Source organism: Lactuca saligna, chromosome 4 (assembly GCF_052625555.1).
Source record: "Lactuca saligna cultivar CGN05327 chromosome 4, ASM5262555v1, whole genome shotgun sequence".
NCBI classification, from domain to species: domain Eukaryota; kingdom Viridiplantae; phylum Streptophyta; class Magnoliopsida; order Asterales; family Asteraceae; genus Lactuca; species Lactuca saligna.
This window is the reverse complement of record NC_136420.1, coordinates 311,232,145-311,250,805: the sequence shown is the minus strand read 5'-3', so window position 1 is coordinate 311,250,805 and position 18,661 is coordinate 311,232,145. Positions and strand designations below refer to the sequence as shown.

General features: G+C 35.5%; 1 long non-coding RNA gene across 1 annotated transcript; it reads left to right on the top strand.

The window, feature by feature from the left end:
• Positions 1–17,898: 17,898 nt before the first annotated feature.
• LOC145039486 (uncharacterized) lies at positions 17,899–18,328 on the top strand. Its single transcript, XR_013679816.1, has 3 exons — positions 17,899–18,005; positions 18,103–18,141; positions 18,225–18,328. It is a non-coding gene; the product is annotated as an uncharacterized LOC145039486 (long non-coding RNA).
• Positions 18,329–18,661: the final 333 nt, after the last annotated feature.

Sequence of the window (18,661 nt, the reverse complement as noted above, 5' to 3'; positions counted from 1 at the left end):
CTCCACGATTAGAACTCAAATTCTTGCGTTGACCCCTACATAAATGCTTGGTAATGCTTTCGATCCATTTAGTTTTAGATGATAAGTAGCAAAGATCTATCATCGCATGAAAGAAAACAAGAAACGATGCTTCATCTTTTCAGGCATCGTCTTATGTCAAATGTAACATTAACCAACAAGCAAAATCCATTCAAAAAGACAAGAAAAGCCCTAATAAATCCACTAACTACAATACCTTCTATAATAGGGATGGTCACACCCAAGAAAGTTGTTTTAAATTGATCAACTACCTTGAATGGTGGCCGGTGAAGAAAGGTGAGAAAGCCAAACTTAAAGTTGCAGCCTGTTTTGATTTTGATGTAGGTCCAATGTCGGGTCTTATAAAGGAACAATACGAGCAGTTTACCAACATGTTTAGTGTGGAGACAAATCCAATGAAGGAACTATCACTAATATGATTCACACACCACCGACTACTAATAACACATGTAAAACCGATTTTTAACAGAAATTGATCGTAGACACAGGAGCAATGGGCCACATCACCCACATCGTCTCAGTTCTCAAGAACAAAACCAAAACTGCACACAAATTTCCAGTTACTCTGCCATGTGAGGAGAGTATTCTAGTCAAAGGAAGAGGTGACCATAATTTGTCTGACGAAATAAAAATTCAAGAAATTCTTCACGTGCCTGATTTTAATTAAAACTTGTTATATCTCAGTAAATGATCAAAAGATCTCCAATATGCAATGAAAAGCTTTCCTGATTATAGAGGGATTGCATTTGAGGACGTTGATTGGATCGTGTAAATGCAAGAATGGTCTGTACTATATGAAAATAGGGGTAACGAGAGGCAGACGATGGCAACAATCATGGATGTTTGGAACAGTCATTTAGGTCGTGCATCTGATTATAAACTTCATCATGTTAATTTTTTAAGGATTCCTTGAAGGATAAATTTTTATTATTATTATTATTATTATTATTATTATTATTATTATTATTATTATGACTATTACTATGACTATTACTATTACTATTACTACTACTATTACTATTATTATTATTATTATTATTATTATTATTATTATTATAGTATTAAGGCTAAACAAACAAGGTTTACTTTTCCAATCTTCCTATTCTAATAAAAGAATAACTTTAATCACCTTTTGACATGTGTCATCTTATTATGCATTTTAATAAATACATATTTTATTCTACTTTTGATATGTGTTACCCTATTATTCTTCCTAATTAATGCATGTCATTTATTAACATATTAATTCTCAATTTTAAATTTCTCATTCTAATTATATTAAATTAATAACATTACAATAAAATTAAAATGAAATTAATACAAGTTATAAGATGATATAATTTATATATTTATTTAAATTAACAATTATAATTTTATATAACTAAAAAAATATATTTTAATTAATAATTTATTTAAAATCTTTGATTAATAGTTTTGAGTTTTCACTATAAAAATTTAATTAATTTTGTAACCGTAGTTCCCACGGGTTATAAACTAGTTAGTTCAATAAAGACAAATGGTTGTTTTAATTTAATCCACTATGATATATAGGGTCAATATCGTACTATATCTTGGATACATGCTAGTTTTTTCTTAACTATAGTCGATGATTATAGTAAGCCTATACAAATATTTTTCTTGAAACATAAAAGTGAAGCTAGGATTTGATTGATTAATTTTCAAGATGATAAAGACTCAATTTGATATTAGGATAAAAAGAATTAGATGTGAAAATCGAGGTGAGTTTGTTTCAAATAAAATGTGTGATTTCTATGACAACGAATGAATCTTTTTGGAAACAACCTGTCTACACACGCCTCAGTAAAATGGGGTGGTAGAAAGGAAGCATATAAACCTTCTTGAAATAGAATGTGCTTTCAGATTTTAGGCAAATCTTCCCATAAACTTTTTTTTTTTTTTTTTTTTTTGGGGGGGGGGGGGGGGGGGGGGTATATGTTATTTTAACTATCACCTACATTATAAATATGTTTCCCTCGGTAGTCATTAGGAACAAAACAACCTTTAAGGTCATATACAATAAAAAAACATGAGTATAGCTAGATTAAAGTTTTTGGATGTCTTGCTTACTACAAGTATACAAAACAAAAGGAGATAAGTTTGTGAAAAAGGGAGACATGGAATTTTCTTGGGGTACCCTAGAGGTATAAAGGGGTACAAAATTTATGACATTAAATGAAAAAAATCATGGTTTCTAGAGACGTAAAATCCATTAAAGCAGTCATGCCATACAAAAATATGGTTAATTTAGAACAAGAGGAGGAAGTCTTGCAATTTCCCATACAGTGGGACATAGAGGCCATTTAGAAAATACCCAGGCAAAGTGAAAGTTCATCCAAGCCCAAATCAAGAAAATGAGACACAAACCCAGGAAGTTATGTCCAATATTAGACCAGCTTTAGGTTCTGAAAGCCCAAACTTAGGCTTTAACGATGGACATGAAAGCAAATCAGAGGGCATGGAGGAGAATGAAAATGAATGATCCGATAATTTCGTTAGATAGCAACCTTGAGGGTGTCAAATCTTTAGAAGATTTGAATGAAAACATTAGGGCTGTCGGAGAAAAATAGAACATCAAGTGTCCAAAACATTTTGCTGACTACAAGGTTGAACTTGCCCATCTTTAGACCATGCACAATGTAACGCTCGTGTTTATGGCTAAACATGATTATGATGATGTAATAGTTAGATTCAACAATTTTAACCTATTTTAAAGTAATGAAGAATAATTATTTGAGTATTATGTGATTTATGTGCAACATATGTGCTGATAACGATATAATGACTAATAATAAAAATACACGTTAAAAACAAATAATAGATAAATTATGACTGGCCGAAGTTTTACGACTAAACCAACACGACACCGCATATCATAAAAAGTAAATTTTTGATAAACTACTATTTAGCCTTAACAATCTAAATGAATGTCGTAGTATACGTTTAGCCGAGAATGTACATTAAAAGAACGTCCAAATCTGACTTTATTAGAGGAAGTTATGATTTTTCTAAGATTTAGCGTAGTACTACACAACCCGGAAATCGAATTTTAGATCAATCGATTATTAGCTGACACGAACTAAATGAGAATTGAAGATCTTGTTAATACGAGCTCAAGAATATAAAGACAGTCGAAATCGGATGTTGGATGACAAAGTTATGAATTTTTAATGGACTTTAACGGTCTAAATCTGTTAAAATATAACTTTAAAAATAAATTCAAAATTAGCCAACAAAGTCTAAATGAAAGTTGTAGATCATGTCGCTACTACTAGTGGATATAAAGAACGTCAAAAATGGATCTCGTATGCGAAAGTTACGGAATTTAGAAGATAATTAATTTTTGGGTTAAACCCCGAAGTGACACGTGATACAATCTCAACCATTACTTCTTCCCCACAGCTTCACACGAGATCGTGACACCTGGCACCGGAATGCGCCGCATAATGCTAAGTATGTGCCACATAGTGCGTACGCATAGCTTAGTGCTAAGTACTCCCAACGTATACGCACTCCACCACCATATAAATAGAGCTCGTTTTCACTCATTTTTCTCACACATTTCTCAACCAATCTCTCCCAAACATCCCTAAACCCTCTATTCTTTCCCCTAGAACCTCCTAGGTGTTAGAAGTGAATCCCGAAGCACTAGAAGGCCCCGAGAATAAGAGCTTTCGGTTCAGAAGTTATGCTCACTTAGAGCCCGCTTCCTCGCTAAACCCCCTTGTAAGCGAGTTATTCTTACACTACTTTAAGTATAACTTATGTTTAAGTTCATTATAGTTATTATGAACCTATAAACAAGATTTATCAATTAATTCACATTATACTGATTGATCTACTTACGGGGGTGATGTCTAGGCTGTGATTTATTGAGGTGTTTAAAGTGAGATTTCCAAGCAGTATACTTAATATACCAAATAGACCCTACCTCGGATATGATCCTACCTGGTTCTTCCTTACTCGATAGATCATGAAAGTAGACTTTGAGTTAATGATGAATCTAGACTAATAAATAGTCATAATAAATACTTAAATATATTACAGATATGTTAAAGAAGTTTGGCTTTTCTAATTGTAAACTGGCAATGACCGATGTCCTCATCAGCGTCTAATGGTACTGATGTAAGTGTCACTGATGTGAATGCAACTCTATTTCGAGGAATGATAGGCTCTCTACTATACCATACAGCCAGTCGCCCTAACATTATGTTTGCCACCATATTATGTGCTCGCTATCAGGCAAGTCCCAAGGAATCACATCTTCATGTTGTCAAAAGGATCTTCTGGTACTTAAAACATAAACCTAATCTTGGGTTATGGTATCCTCGTGACTCTGAGTTCAAGTTGGTGGGATACACAGACTCTGATCATGGTGGTTGTGGCATTGATCGTAAAAGCACTTCAGGAGGAGCTCAAACGCTTTGAAAAAGATTAGTAAGCTGGTCCAAAAAATGTAGGGTTCATAGTACTCCATGGATTATGACAATGGGCCCCCTTGATGAAGTGTAGGTTATTAGGCCCAAGACTTGTTTTGTTCCCTATATATTGTTATGTATTATTCATAATTATGGTTAAGAGTGAGGCAAAATGTAGCCGCCAAACATAATGAGGTTTCTTAGGTAGAGTAGATTTACCTTAATATGTTCTTATAGTGTAATTTATTGCTCATGTTCATGAATAAATTGTTTGATCATTCGACATATCTTCATAATTATTTTCGTTCTTATTTTCTGCATTATGTTCATTAAATCGTTCTTAGGGTTTTGTCCCAACAAGTGGTATCAGAGCAGGTCTTTGAAGATCTATTGATTTTTGAAGTATCAATTCTTGATTTGATGTTTTTCTGTACAAGTTATTGTAAATTTTAGTGTTTTAGCGGTTTGGAATCAAAATTCTATTCAAGCAACTGTTATGATATTCTTCTACTTTTCATCTTTTTTTTTTTTTATTTTATAATTCGATTCATATTGTGTTCATATTTTCTGATTGGATCTGATAATTTGTTTGATCCAAAATCAATATATATTGATGGATCTATTTTACTTGATTTAGCCCATTGATTCAACTATATACTGTTCCTTAAGCCCAATTTTTCCGTCCCTATTCATCTTTTAGAAATTATATCAGTGTCGATATCCGCATATACTGGATTCTCAAAACAAAATTCATGATTCAAATAATGCGTTTCGATTAAGTGTTCTTGTATTTTAATCGATTCAAAGTTTAGTTCGTGTTTTCCATATTTTTGATCGCAAACTATTTCAATCGATTTAATCTTCTTGATAATAGAGTTCGTATTATTGCGTGTTCCATGTTTTCGATTGATTATGTAATCTATACTCGATCAATCCTATTATTTCTTGTACGATCTTGTGATTGAATTACCAAACTGTTTCAATCAATTTGTTTGAGAACAATATTTGTGAATCTTTGATTGGGTATGCTTTGACGAACATCAAGAACATATAACGATGATGATTGTATCAAGTTTGACCGAGTTCAAGCTGGAAATTGCTTTATGTAAATCGATTTTTTGTTTGTCAAGCTTCTGAATTGGAACTCAGATACCTGATTGCAAAAGGCTTTATATCGGATCTTTGTTGCCAAACGGGTCTCGCAGTCGAAATTACCTTGGAATCAGAATCGTGATTACAATTGGAACAAATGAAATTGGATTCACAATCGGAATTAGAACTTAACTTGAACGATTTAAGGATATGTTCGCCATTTGCTGGTCAATCCAGAAAGTCAAAATTGGTATGAATTGACACACCTGCAAAGGGTCTCAAAATCGAAGTTGAAAATCTGGGCTCGCATTCGTAACTCCCTCGAACGTCCGAAAGTGAACTTGTGCTCGGAACCGTAAAGGTTGTTCGGAGTTTGGAATCTTTTTTTGATGCTTGGATTCGGAGTTTCCTTTGATTCACAATCGGCACTGTGATTGATTGATTCGGAACGATCGGGCTCGCAGTTGGAATTGATATTGGACTCGGATAGGCCAAGCTTCTCACCATGGGGAGAACCGGTCTTGTTCGTCAAGAAGAAAGATGGATCGTTTCGTATGTGCATCGACTATAGAGAACTCAACAAGCTTACCATTAAAAATCGTTATCCTTTGCCCCACATTGACGATTTATTTGATCAACTTCAGAGAGCCAACTACTTCTCGAAGATAGATCTACGATCTGGATATCACCAGCTATGAGTGTTAGAGGAGGATGTTCCCAAGACAGCATTCCGAACTCGTTATGGACACTACGAGTTTGTAATGATGCTGTTTGGATTAACTAACGCACCCGCAGTATTCATGGATCTGATGAATAGGGTGTGTCGTCCTTACTTGGATCACTTCGTCATCGTCTTCATTGATGACATACTCATCTACTCTCGAAGTAAGGAGGAACATAGTCAACATCTCCGTAGAATCTTAGAAACATTGCAAACGGAGAAGCTCTATGAGAAGTTCTCCAAGTGCAAATTTTGGATCCGACGAGTCGAATTTTTGGGCCATGTTGTTAGCGAAGAAGGAATACACGTGGACCCTTCCAAAATCAAGGTCATTGACAACTGGTCAGCACCGAAGACACCTACAGAAATTCGTCAATTTCTAGGTCTCGCTGGCTACTATCGCAGGTTCTTTCAGAACTTCTCCAGCATAGAGAAACCTCTGAAAACCCTGACCCAGAAAGGCGTGACCTGTGATTGGGAAGAGAAACAGGAAAGAGCGTTCCAAACACTCAAACGAGCCTTGTGCACCGCACCGATACTATCCCTCCCCGAAGGGATAAAATACTTCCTTGTCTATTGCGATGCATCCAATGAAGGACTCGGATGTGTTCTGATGCAGCGAGGTAAAGTCATAGCCTATGCCTCGAGACAGCTGAAGACACATGAGGTTAACTACACTACCCATGATCTTGAACTGGGAGCAGTCGTATTTGCTCTGAAGATCCGGAGACACTACCTGTACGGTACAAAAAGCATGATCTTTACAGACCACAAGAGTCTACAACACATTTTCGACCAGAAAGAGCTCAACATGAGACAACGACGATGGGTCGAGCTACTCAGTGATTACGAGTGCGAAATTCGTTATCATCCGGGTAAAGCCAATGTAGTAGCCGACGCCCTAAGTTGGAAAGAATATACTGGTCGTAGAGTTAAATCTTTGACTCTAACTATCCATTCACACTTATACACGCAAATTAAGGAGGCTCAGCTCGACGCTTTGAAACCTAAAAACGTGGCAGGTGAATCCCTTAGAGGGATGGATAAGAACTTGGAAGTCAAGGGTGGCGGAGCCTTATATCTCATGGATCGGATCTGGACACCGAAACACGGTGGCTTCAGAGACTTGGTCATGACCGAAGCCCACAACACTCGTTATTCCGTCCACCCAGGTTCAGATAAGATATATCTGGATCTTAAAAAGTTATACTGGTGGCCTAACATGAAAACAGATCTTGCTAGCTTTGTGAGTAAATGCCTTACTTGCGCAAAGGCCAAGGTCGAATACCAGAAACCCTATGGCCTTCTACAGCAACCGGAGATACCAGAATGGAAGTGGGAGCGGATCACTATGGACTTCATAACCAAGTTGCCCAAGACGACGGGTGGACTTGATTCTATATGGGTCATCATCAATAGACTGACCAAGTCTGCACACTTCTTGCCAATCAAAGAAACAGACAAAATGGAGAAACTTACAAGAACTTACATTAGGGAAATTGTAAGACTGCACGGTGTTCCCTTATCTATCATCTCGGATAGAGATAGTGTATTCACTTCGAGGTTCTGGCAATCGTTACAAATTTCCCTAGGAACTAGGTTGGACATGAGTATTGCCTACCATCCACAGACCGATGGGCAAAGTGAGAGAACTATCCAGACTTTAGAAGATATGTTGCGTGCCTGTGTGATCAACTTTGGAAAAGCTTGGGATACCCATTTACCCCTCGTCGAATTTTCCTACGACAACAGCTATCACACGAGCATAAAGGCAGCTCCATTCGAGGCCCTCTATGAACGAAAGTGCAGATCCCCTATGTGTTGGGCTGAGGTTGGTGATACCCAGTTAGCTAAGGGACGAGTTCCCGAAAGCACTCTCATGGGTCCGGAGATCATTCCGGAAACGACAGAGAAGATCGTTCAAATTCGTGAACGATTGAAAGCCTTTAGAGACCGACAGAAAAGCTACACTGACAAGCGAAGGAAACCGTTGGAATTCTAGGTGGGCGACCGAGTCCTACTGAAGGTCTCACCCTGGAAGGGCTTGATACGATTTGGAAAGCGTGGAAAGCTAAATCCAAGATACATAGGGCCTTTCGAGATTCTCGCGAGAGTCGGCCCTGTAGCTTACAAACTCAACCTACCACATGAACTCAGTAATGTACGTCCTACCTTCCACGTCTCGAACTTGAAAAAGTGTCTATCTGACGAGACTTGTTATTGCACTCGACGAGATCGAGATCAAAGAGAGCCTCAACTTCGTGGAGGAACCAGTAGAGATCATGGACCGAGAGGTCAAGCAAACAAATCAGAGTCGTATCCTAATAGTGAAGGTTCGCTGGAACGCAAAGCGTAGACCTGAATTCACTTGGGAACGAGAGGATCAGATGAAACTGAAATACCCTCATCTTTTCGCTTAGTTATTTGTAACTTCTTAATTGTTTAAATTTTAATTTTTGGACGAAATTCTCTCTACCGGGGGGATGATGTGACAACCTGAAATTTCCATTCTATACAAACAATATCACTTCAATAGAAGTTATAACAGTCACAGTAAATTTTCAGACTTTTTCGTGTAAGTTTGAGTAATTCAGGGTTTAACACTTAAGGAGATATCAGGAGATTGGATGCACTAGGGTTTTGTGCAACACTGTTATTCCAACACTCTATTATATTAGAGATCATTTCGGGAATAAAATATTTTCTGCCAAAAATCTAAAGACTATAAATAGAATTCTGAACCAATTTCATTCATTATTCACTTTTACAACTAGAGAAAAGCCATTTTCTCTCTCATGGATCTTTGGGTTTTCATCCCAAATCGTGAGTACCTCTCTCTAGTAGTGTTATATAGCTTATAATGTGCTCATAACATAGATTACGTAGCTAAACAACTAGATTTAGGAGTTTACTCCCCAAGGTGTTCTTGGACGGTAAACTCCCGAAACAATGCCTAGCCTTTCCCATGTGATATGCTACTGCCTTAGGCTTATATATAAGTGTATTTGGGACATGAAAACAACAAAGAAACACCAAGGGTTGGGTGTTCACGGCCCAAGATGATCTTGGATCTTGAACTCCAAAAACTTGGACCAAAGTGTGCCTTTTGTGCACCTAAAGCCTTGGACATTTACATAGAATTGTTTCCACTTAAATCAAGGACATAAAACACACCAAAGACACTTCCCAAAGTGATTTTACGGCCCTAATAAGGTGCTTGGGCCGTGAACATCAAACTAAGGCACCAAAGTGTGCCTAAGGCCTTCCTTTGCTTTGGGTAAAAGTCTAGAACCTATCCTACATGTGTATGAGACTTGAAAGCATCAAAAACACCCTTCCATGAGAGTTTACGGCAGTAAACTCCAAAGGAATTGGCCTTGGGGCCGTAAACTCCTCAAAGGAGGTTATTAGTGCCCTAAACACTTCCAAGAATTAACCCACCAAGTTGGAATGCTTCTAGGAATCATTTAGCACCTCAAAACAACAAAGGACATTAAGCCTTGGAGTTCACGGCCGTAAACTCAAGAGTTTACGACCGTAAACTCCTTGTATGGGGTTATATAGAGAGTAAACTCAAGTATGGGGTCCTTAGGAACCCTAAACCCAAGTGCCTTGTCCCACAATAGCTTAGATGCAATCCTTAGGGCTTATAACACTTATATAAAGTGTTTATTATGATCTAGGATGTCTTAACATTATCAATTAGTAATTTAAGACTAATTGAGTGCATATATGTATGATTATATGTTCATTAGGATCGTAGTGTGTGTACAAGTCCTCACTTGACACTTAACAATCCTACTCCGTTCAGTTCATCCAAACCACCCTCTACAGGTGAGTTCATACCCCTTAATCAATGTTTTAAATGTTTTTAAATGCTTTAATGGGGGGGGGGGGGGGGGGGGAATACAAGTAGAAAACAACATGTTATTAAATCACTCATATGTATTTTATAAGTGTGTTTTCATCCAACAGATTTCACATACTACAAAATATGATGCATGAAATGGTTTTCTATCTTAAAATACCTTGATAACAAAAGTAATAGTTTTGAAATGTTTATTAACATGACATCAAGTCACACTTAATTATTATTCAAAACTCTTAGATATCTTGCAAAACCATTACCTTTACCTTCTTGAACAACCAATTACCATCCAGTTAATTATCATAGGGATAGTTAGAAGAAACAAAACATTATTCCTATTACAAGGAATCACACAAGAGTCAGTTCATTCATGAGTCTATACCAGTACATTACCTGATACATGAGTACATATACATATACTTAACTGATACATGAGTACGTTTACATATGCTTACATGATACATGGACACACTTACATGAATACTTGTATCTCGGCTTGCCAACACAATTTATTAGTACTGTCTATGTAAATTGTCTTTTCTATCCCAGTTCAATGGGATATCTAGGCGGGACTAACCATTCCAAATCCGATCTGATTAGCACCAGTGGTTGATGACCATCTACGGAGGTCTAAGGTTAATACTTATACTAGGTAGATCGATTTTGGGACTAACCCTTCCTGCCCCCTGCTGCTATAGAGGACAATTGGACAATCTTCGGATGTTCATTAGGTTATATATTTCGATTATTTGCGATGTTGTGTTAATCGTAGTGCCCAGTGATAACACTTACATTAGTACATTTTCCTATTTACTTTATTTTTTGATACATTCACATAAACAAGGAGTTAGACTAAGTACTTTTAGTATTAGTCAATAGAAAGGAAAAGCTATCATTTTACTTACAAAAACATTCGGGTCTTGGTAGAAGACTACATTGTCATAACAAAATATTCGGGTCTTGGTAGAAGACTACAGTGTCATAACAAAACATTCGGGTCTTGGTAGAAGACTACATTTCATACTAGTAGGAAATAAGGGATTTCTTAGGGTTTTCATACTTATATCAACTGTCTTACTTAAAGGCTTACATGACATTCATAACACTTTTTCAAAACAAGATAATGACACTTAAATACTTATCAATTCACCAGCTTTAAAGCTGATACTCTCTTTCAAAATAAGTTGTATTCTCAGGTCACCAGTAGACAGGTACGATGGCCAGGTTTTGAGAAGACGTAGCACAGACAAGTCTCGTCTTTTATTTTGATTGTATATTTTGGTGTCTTATTACAATGAAAGAACACATATGTATTAAAACTTTACTTATAATGCAATGGATGATGTTGTTGCTTATTTACTACTTTACACTGTTGTGATACTGTACATGACGTCCTCCACCCCAGAACGTTTCTGCCGTTCTTGGTTTTGGGGTGTGACAGTTCTTATTCTGGTATCGAGAATCTAGACGATTTATAGAGCAAAAGTGGATATGGTATTATCCTTTTATTTTGTGTTCATTTTGTTACGCTTGTTAATGGGATTTTGAAATTGATCTGTTGTTACTTGCAAGTGCTTTGGGCAACCTAGAAAGTCCTATTTTGGAAGCTGAGTTGTAGCAGATTGAGTTTTAATTTTGTGCTAACCAACTTTGATTTCGTGAATACAGCACATCACGAACTTTATGCATATAATCGTGTATTCTAGATGTATCTATTGAGATATAAACAAATGGAAGTTTGAACAAAAAAAGAGCATGTTAATGACAATCATTCTTGGATGAAATTAGAACTCTCATTTACTCTCTCCTTCTAAACTGGAAACCCCACTTGATAGGTATAGTATGCCATTTCAGATTATATTTTAAGGTTTCTTTTTATGATTCTTATCATGTACTTTTGTCATGATGCAGTTTGTATAGTTTTGGTGCTAGAAAAAGGCAAAGAGTGCATTTTTGTTGGAACAATTTGTAAGGGTTGTAGTGTGTTGTTAAGATTCTAGATTTTCCAAGATAAGGTTACTGCAAGGGCAATTCGGTCCCATAGCATGGTCTGAAAAAGGGTAGAAATAGTAGTTGAGTTAAAGTGGAAGATTGTTCCAGGTGGAAGGAGGTGGAAAGGGTAACAAAGGATAATTTTAAGAAACTGTGATAGGTGGTCAACGAACTCATCTTTGACCTTGTCACTACTTCTCTCTGATACATCCTGCTGTTTGTTTTTATGACGTCTAAATTCATCACTTTTTTAGATTCATGAAAACTATGTCAGGTGGCCCCATAGTGATTTTTATTGTAATCTTTCTGTAAAAGAATTTTTTTTAGATGTATTTCATTTAATATTGGGATGTTATCATTACCAAATTCAATGGATGAGATTGTAAGACAACTGTTTTTGTGATATTAAAGTGCTATCAAGTGTTGAATAACCCAAAAAAAATATTGAGTTTTATGTTGCAATTTAGCTCAATTGTCATTCAAGATTTGTGGTTAGTTTGGCCAAATACTAAAAAAAAAAATAACATTATTGTTTTATTATCAAATTTATATCTAGGGATTCCAGCCACATCAATCAAGACAAAGGCAATCTAACAAAGATTAACCAGTAATGGCAGCAAAGTTTCATTTTTAACCTATAATGACAGCCTACATTCATTTATAACACATAATGGCAACAAACTTTCATTTCAAACACCAAACAGATGCCTACTATCATTTTTAACCCAAAAGTATGATATTATTTTGTGATACAAATGAATGTATGGTGCTATTTTATGATAAAAACGAAAGTATAATGCTATATAATGCTATTTTGTGAAAAAAAGGCGAAAGTATGATGGTATTTTGTGATTTAAATGAATGTATGCTGCTATTACTGGTTAAAAAAAGTTGGATGATGTTATATGTTTAAAATGAAATTAAAACGATATCATACGGAAAGAGCCACACCATTCTTCACATGGTCAGTTAACAAACACATCATACAACCAACTAGGAAATATGGAAATTAAATCATTCACATTTAATTAAAAAATCTAGAAATTTGGAAAGTTAGTTTTACACTCAAATTACATTAAAACAATAAAACCTATATCACTATATACAATGGTGTTTGTACAACTTTTCTAAATTATAATCCATGCTAACATTTCTACATCTTTACTTCAAAAACTATATTTGATCAACTAGTTGAGACTTAAAATCAGTCACTGATCGATACACTATCACAAAAAAAATGTTATGGATCTATCTGTTACATTAGCCCAAGAGTGCCCAACAAACTTATTCACAGATGCTGCTTCTTGAGCATTGATCAAAGGAAAAATCTAGAAACCCCATATCCACTAACTCGGTATACTATCTGTTACAAGGCGAGAGAAAAAAAGGGTTAAAACTTCAAGAAACACAAATTAGTATTGAAATAAAAAAGGTCCAAATTTACCTCTTGAAATCATATTTCCACTAAGAGCCATGACAATCAACATTGCAAAAGATCCAAATGTCATTATTCTATGTTTTTCAGTTATTTAAAAATGTTACTTCATTATATTGTTATGTAAGCATAAACATTTTAATTAAACACCATAATAAGATTACTTAATTTAAACTTATATTGACAACCAATATTCCGTTTTTTCACTACATTAAATATTAAGAACTATTTCATTTATTCAAATAAAGTCATAGACTATAATTTATGGAATGTTAAATTTTATACGGATTTTGATTTTAGTAAATCATCAACGGAAATTCTTTTCTAAATCATGATTGGTTTATTTTAAATTGATTATGAATATAAATGCTAGTGTTTATGTTTGTTTTTATTTATTTGGTGTTTGCAAAAACTTTCCATTAGACTTGGCTCAACTTTGAATAATATTGGTATATCATGTAATTTGGTATATATCTTTCAATTAGATGAAACATCAAATAATGACATTTCATTACTATTACGATAATTTAGTTTACATATTACATTCTTATATATATATATTAAAGCAGGACACTTTTTAGGAATAGTAAACATGCTGGTGTTTTGGCAAAAATGACCCATAAGTTTTCATATTTTTAAGACAAAACTGCACAAATGATCCCTGTGGTTTGCTCAAAATTGCCACTTTGGTCCAAAAAAGTTTTGACTAGCACCACTGGTCCAAAGTTTTCATTTTGTTGCGAGTTTGGTCCAGTTTTTTATAAACCTTTTCATAATGACTATTTTGCCCTTATATTTTTCTTTTTCAGTTTTTTTATTATTTAAATATTTATTTTGATTAAAAGAAAAAATAAAAAAGAAAATTTTCATTTTCGATTTTATTTTTATAATTTTTTATAACAAAATAAAAAAAATAAAAATGAAGTCTCTCTCTCTCTCTCTCTCTCTCTCTCTCTCTTCCAACACCACACACTACCCTTATACCTCCCTCACTGGATCGAAAACCACTCCACCAACATACCTCAGACCTTCTTCACTCCCTTCCATCCTTTTTCTTGTCCATTTTCTTCAAAGATAGACAAAGGAAAACATGGCAACCACCACTCGTCACCCCACTGCCACCTTCTGCCATCGTGTACCACCATTTCACAACCCATTATCCCTCCTTCTACCGGTGACACGACAACCCCCAAGCAACCCTCCAACCTGCTGCCTTACCTATTCCCTCTTCCCCTCCGACAATCACTGCCGACATAAGCAAAAAGGAAGCAGCCGATAGACTGTCGGGCAGCCTCCTGCCACCGTAGAGCTGCTCTTGGTCACCACCATCGACCACCTCTGTTATGTTTCTGCTGCTACTACGTAAGAATGACAATGAGAGGTTGAAGCCGCCGACAATATTAGGTTTAGGAGGAGAGGTACGTTACTCATGTCATCTGAATTTCGAGTTGCAGGTATGCTATCACTGTTGCTCTAATTGAGGATATTCGAGCCCTAATCACACCTAAATAAAAATTGTCAGACCAAGCTTCAATATCTGGTAAAATCACACCGCAAAGAGAGGGTAATTCGAACCCTAGATGGATGAAGCAGGAAATAACGAGGGAGCTGTTTGCGAATCGAAATAGGAGGCAAAGCGGAAGATGCTCGACTACCTTTCTTCTCCGGTGAATAAAGAAACATAGCTGCTTGTGATCGGGGTTGTTTCAGCGGAGATCGACCCTGATCAGAGGGTGTTTGGGTTCGCCAGTCGACACACGAGGGAGAGGTTGGATAGCTTGATCGGAGGCAGCAACCTCCGATCTCTGTTTTGGGTTTCTCGACGCGTGAAAGAAAAAGAGAGAGAGAGAGAGAGAGAGAGAGAGAGAGAGAGAAAGATAGAGAAAGATATTCTTTTTTATTTTTCTTTTAATAAGAAAAAACATTTAAATAAATAAAAAATAGAAAAAGAAAATAACAAGGGTAAATCCGTCATTTTAGATATTTTTAAATCAAACTGGACCAAACTCGCAACAAAATGAAAACTTTGGACCTGTGGTGCTATTCAAAACTTTTTTGGACCAAAGTGGCAATTTTGAGCAAACCACAGGGACCATTTGTGCAGTTTTGTCTATTTTTAATGGTTAAGATTTTTGGCAATAAAGTTTTTGGTATTGACAATTTGGTCATTTAAATTTATTAAGTGGTGTAAATATGAGGATGAGGCAGATACGTGTCATTTCCAAGTCTCCCCCAACCGGTTCTGCCTCGGTTCCTGTGTTTCCCAAGATTTATTTTCTAGATCCCTCCATTTCTGAATGACACTTCTAGACACAACCACCACAAAACCATCGACTGCTTCAGATTCTCTCAAAGCCTTTTCATCTTTGTCTACTGATTTCGTCAAATGTGCGATTAGAGGGAAACACCGACTGCAATGTACTCGAAGTCCGACGATCTGCTGCAAGTATACTTCTTCACCATCACCATCTATCGGCTTTGGTTCTCTGGTACGTGCGCTTCACTGACCAACAAAACCGCAAGGCAACAACGTTTTAGGGTTCCGGTGGCGGTTCCATATCGGCCATACCCGACATCGTCCACTCTTCCTTACCTACAACACATCAGTAAGGGAAAAGAGAAATCGGGGGTAAAGCACAGTGGATATGTGAATTCGACAGACCTACGTGCAGACCAAGACCGAGAAACGGAGAAAGCCTCCAGCAAAAGCCCATGTTAAGGTATTACCGGAGATGGCGAACCCGATTCAGGTCAATTTGAGCCTAATTTTTTTCTAATTTGTGCTTTGTTGTTTTTGATTTTCGGATTGAGTTCATACTCCCTAACTTCTCTAGGGTTTGCTATTCAGAGGTCAGATGCCTCTTCCTTTATTTAAAGAAAAATCACTCTTGGTTCTGTGTGTGTAACTGGTGTCTTCATTGATTTCAGCAAAGTAAAAAAAAAAGCAAATATTATAGAGATGCAAAAAAAAAAAGAGATGGAGGAAGTTAGGGTTAATGCGGCGACTGCTAACGCCCGTAATAGCATCAATTTCATTGGTGGCTTTGCTTTCAGCTCATTTGCATATGTTCTTCCCTCCTTCACAAGTTTCTATGCTTCCTGATCCTTACAAGCTCCCAACGATGATTTTTCTTTAACTGTTCTGAATACGACTTTTAAATCTTGAACTAGGGTTTTACTTTTCGTGTCATATTTATTGTTAAATAAGTTAGTTTACTCTTCTTGAATTGATTGTAATTTACTGGTAAGAATGTGATTATTTTTTTCGATAGTTTACTATTCTAAACCAAGATTTAAAGATGCATCTTCTAAAAACTCAAGTTTGAAGGTTTCTTTTCCTTGCAAATCTTTATTCTTTGAAAACTTCAAACACTAAAAGTTTCTAAATTGTTGAATAGATTACGGGAAAGACAGTGGGTATTAGGTTAATTTTTTCTTGTGATCAAAAGGGGATTTTTAAGGGTTTTCCTAACTTTTTTAAATCTCTATTTTTGTTCTTTTCAGATTGTGTTTTGACATGGTGCAAAATCCAAATGTTAACTACAATGTTGTTACTTTGTCTACAGTTCTATTAACTTGTGCTACTATTTCTGCTCTCATTTTAGCAATGCATTTTCATGGGTGGGTCTGCAGGTATTCATTCTTGACTAGATAGTATAGAAATTAATATGTATAATACTTTTGACCGAATTAGCCTCTTTGTATATGTATTGAAGTAATAATTTCAACTTCAGCAATTATATATATTGACTAAATTTTGTCAAATTTTGAATATTAAGATGTAATGAAAAAATATAATGTAAGGGTAAAAAGGTAATTTTATCCAAATGATAATGAATACTTTTTTGGTAGAAAATGAAACCCTACGTACATCTACATTTTCCCTGCATAAATAACCTGAATGAATATATATATATATATATATATATATATATATATATATATATATATATATATATATATATATATATATATATATATAATGTGAGGGTAAAAAGCCAACCCAAAATTTGGTTGCTTTTTTTTGTAGGTTAAAGGTAAAAAAGAAACCCAAGTAAAATATACTTGACAAAAAAGCAATTTCGATCCCTCGCGGGAGCAAAGGATTTTCGTTATTTTCCTGAATGAGATTATTCTTTCTTATTTTATTTTTTTACATAGAAAAAGAAGCATCTACATCAGGAACAAGAACACTAACATTGAACAAAAGGTATTAAATTCAATCACAGTTATTTTGTATATTTGTGTTTCTTGATTCTTTGATTATATGATGGTCGGAAGTGTGTTCTAAATTTACAACTGTTTTCAGTGGTAACACTTTCTCCAACAAGTTTCATCATGAAGATGGGGGTTTGGGGGAGAGGAGAGAAGATGTTTCTTGAAACTCATGCAAAAGGTCGTATATAATTGGAAAGCTTCTAGGTTAGTGATCATTGGTTCAGGTCGTAGGCCCATTTATGGAATTGTTCAATTTAGAGATGGTTATGACGTGTAACTAATTTACTGTATTGTTAACCAGTTAGGATGAAAGGAGATTGAAGAAGCTGCTACGATTGAGGTGGAAATTGCATCGTCTAATGTTTTCAGTATTCATTTCTAAGGTTTTAAATTTTTTCAGTATTTATTATTACAAACCGTTAGGGAAAATGAAATGAGAAATAAGAAATGTGAAATGACGATTGTGACTATGCGATTAACAACTATTTCCAAAACAAAGGCTAGGGGTCTGGCCCATGTGACTTCTCCGGTTCAGGTATTGTAGTCATTGCCGATCCAAGTTAGTCTCTCTCTCTCTCTCTCTCTCTCTCTCGTATAACCACATCCAAACACACATGTTCCAATCTAGGAGCTTTTGTTTTTACTCTTTGTTTACTTTTGAATCTTACTTTTTTGTTTTCTTTTGAATATATTACTCATTAACAGTTTTGTGACTAAACTATCCCTATATATAGTTTTTTGTTCGTATTTCAGATTTGCTAAAAGACCAATCTGCCCCTGTACTCAAATATACCACAACGCAGTAAAATGGGACAGAGTATGCAGTTTTTATGTTTGAATCGAATGAAACTTTTTTTGGT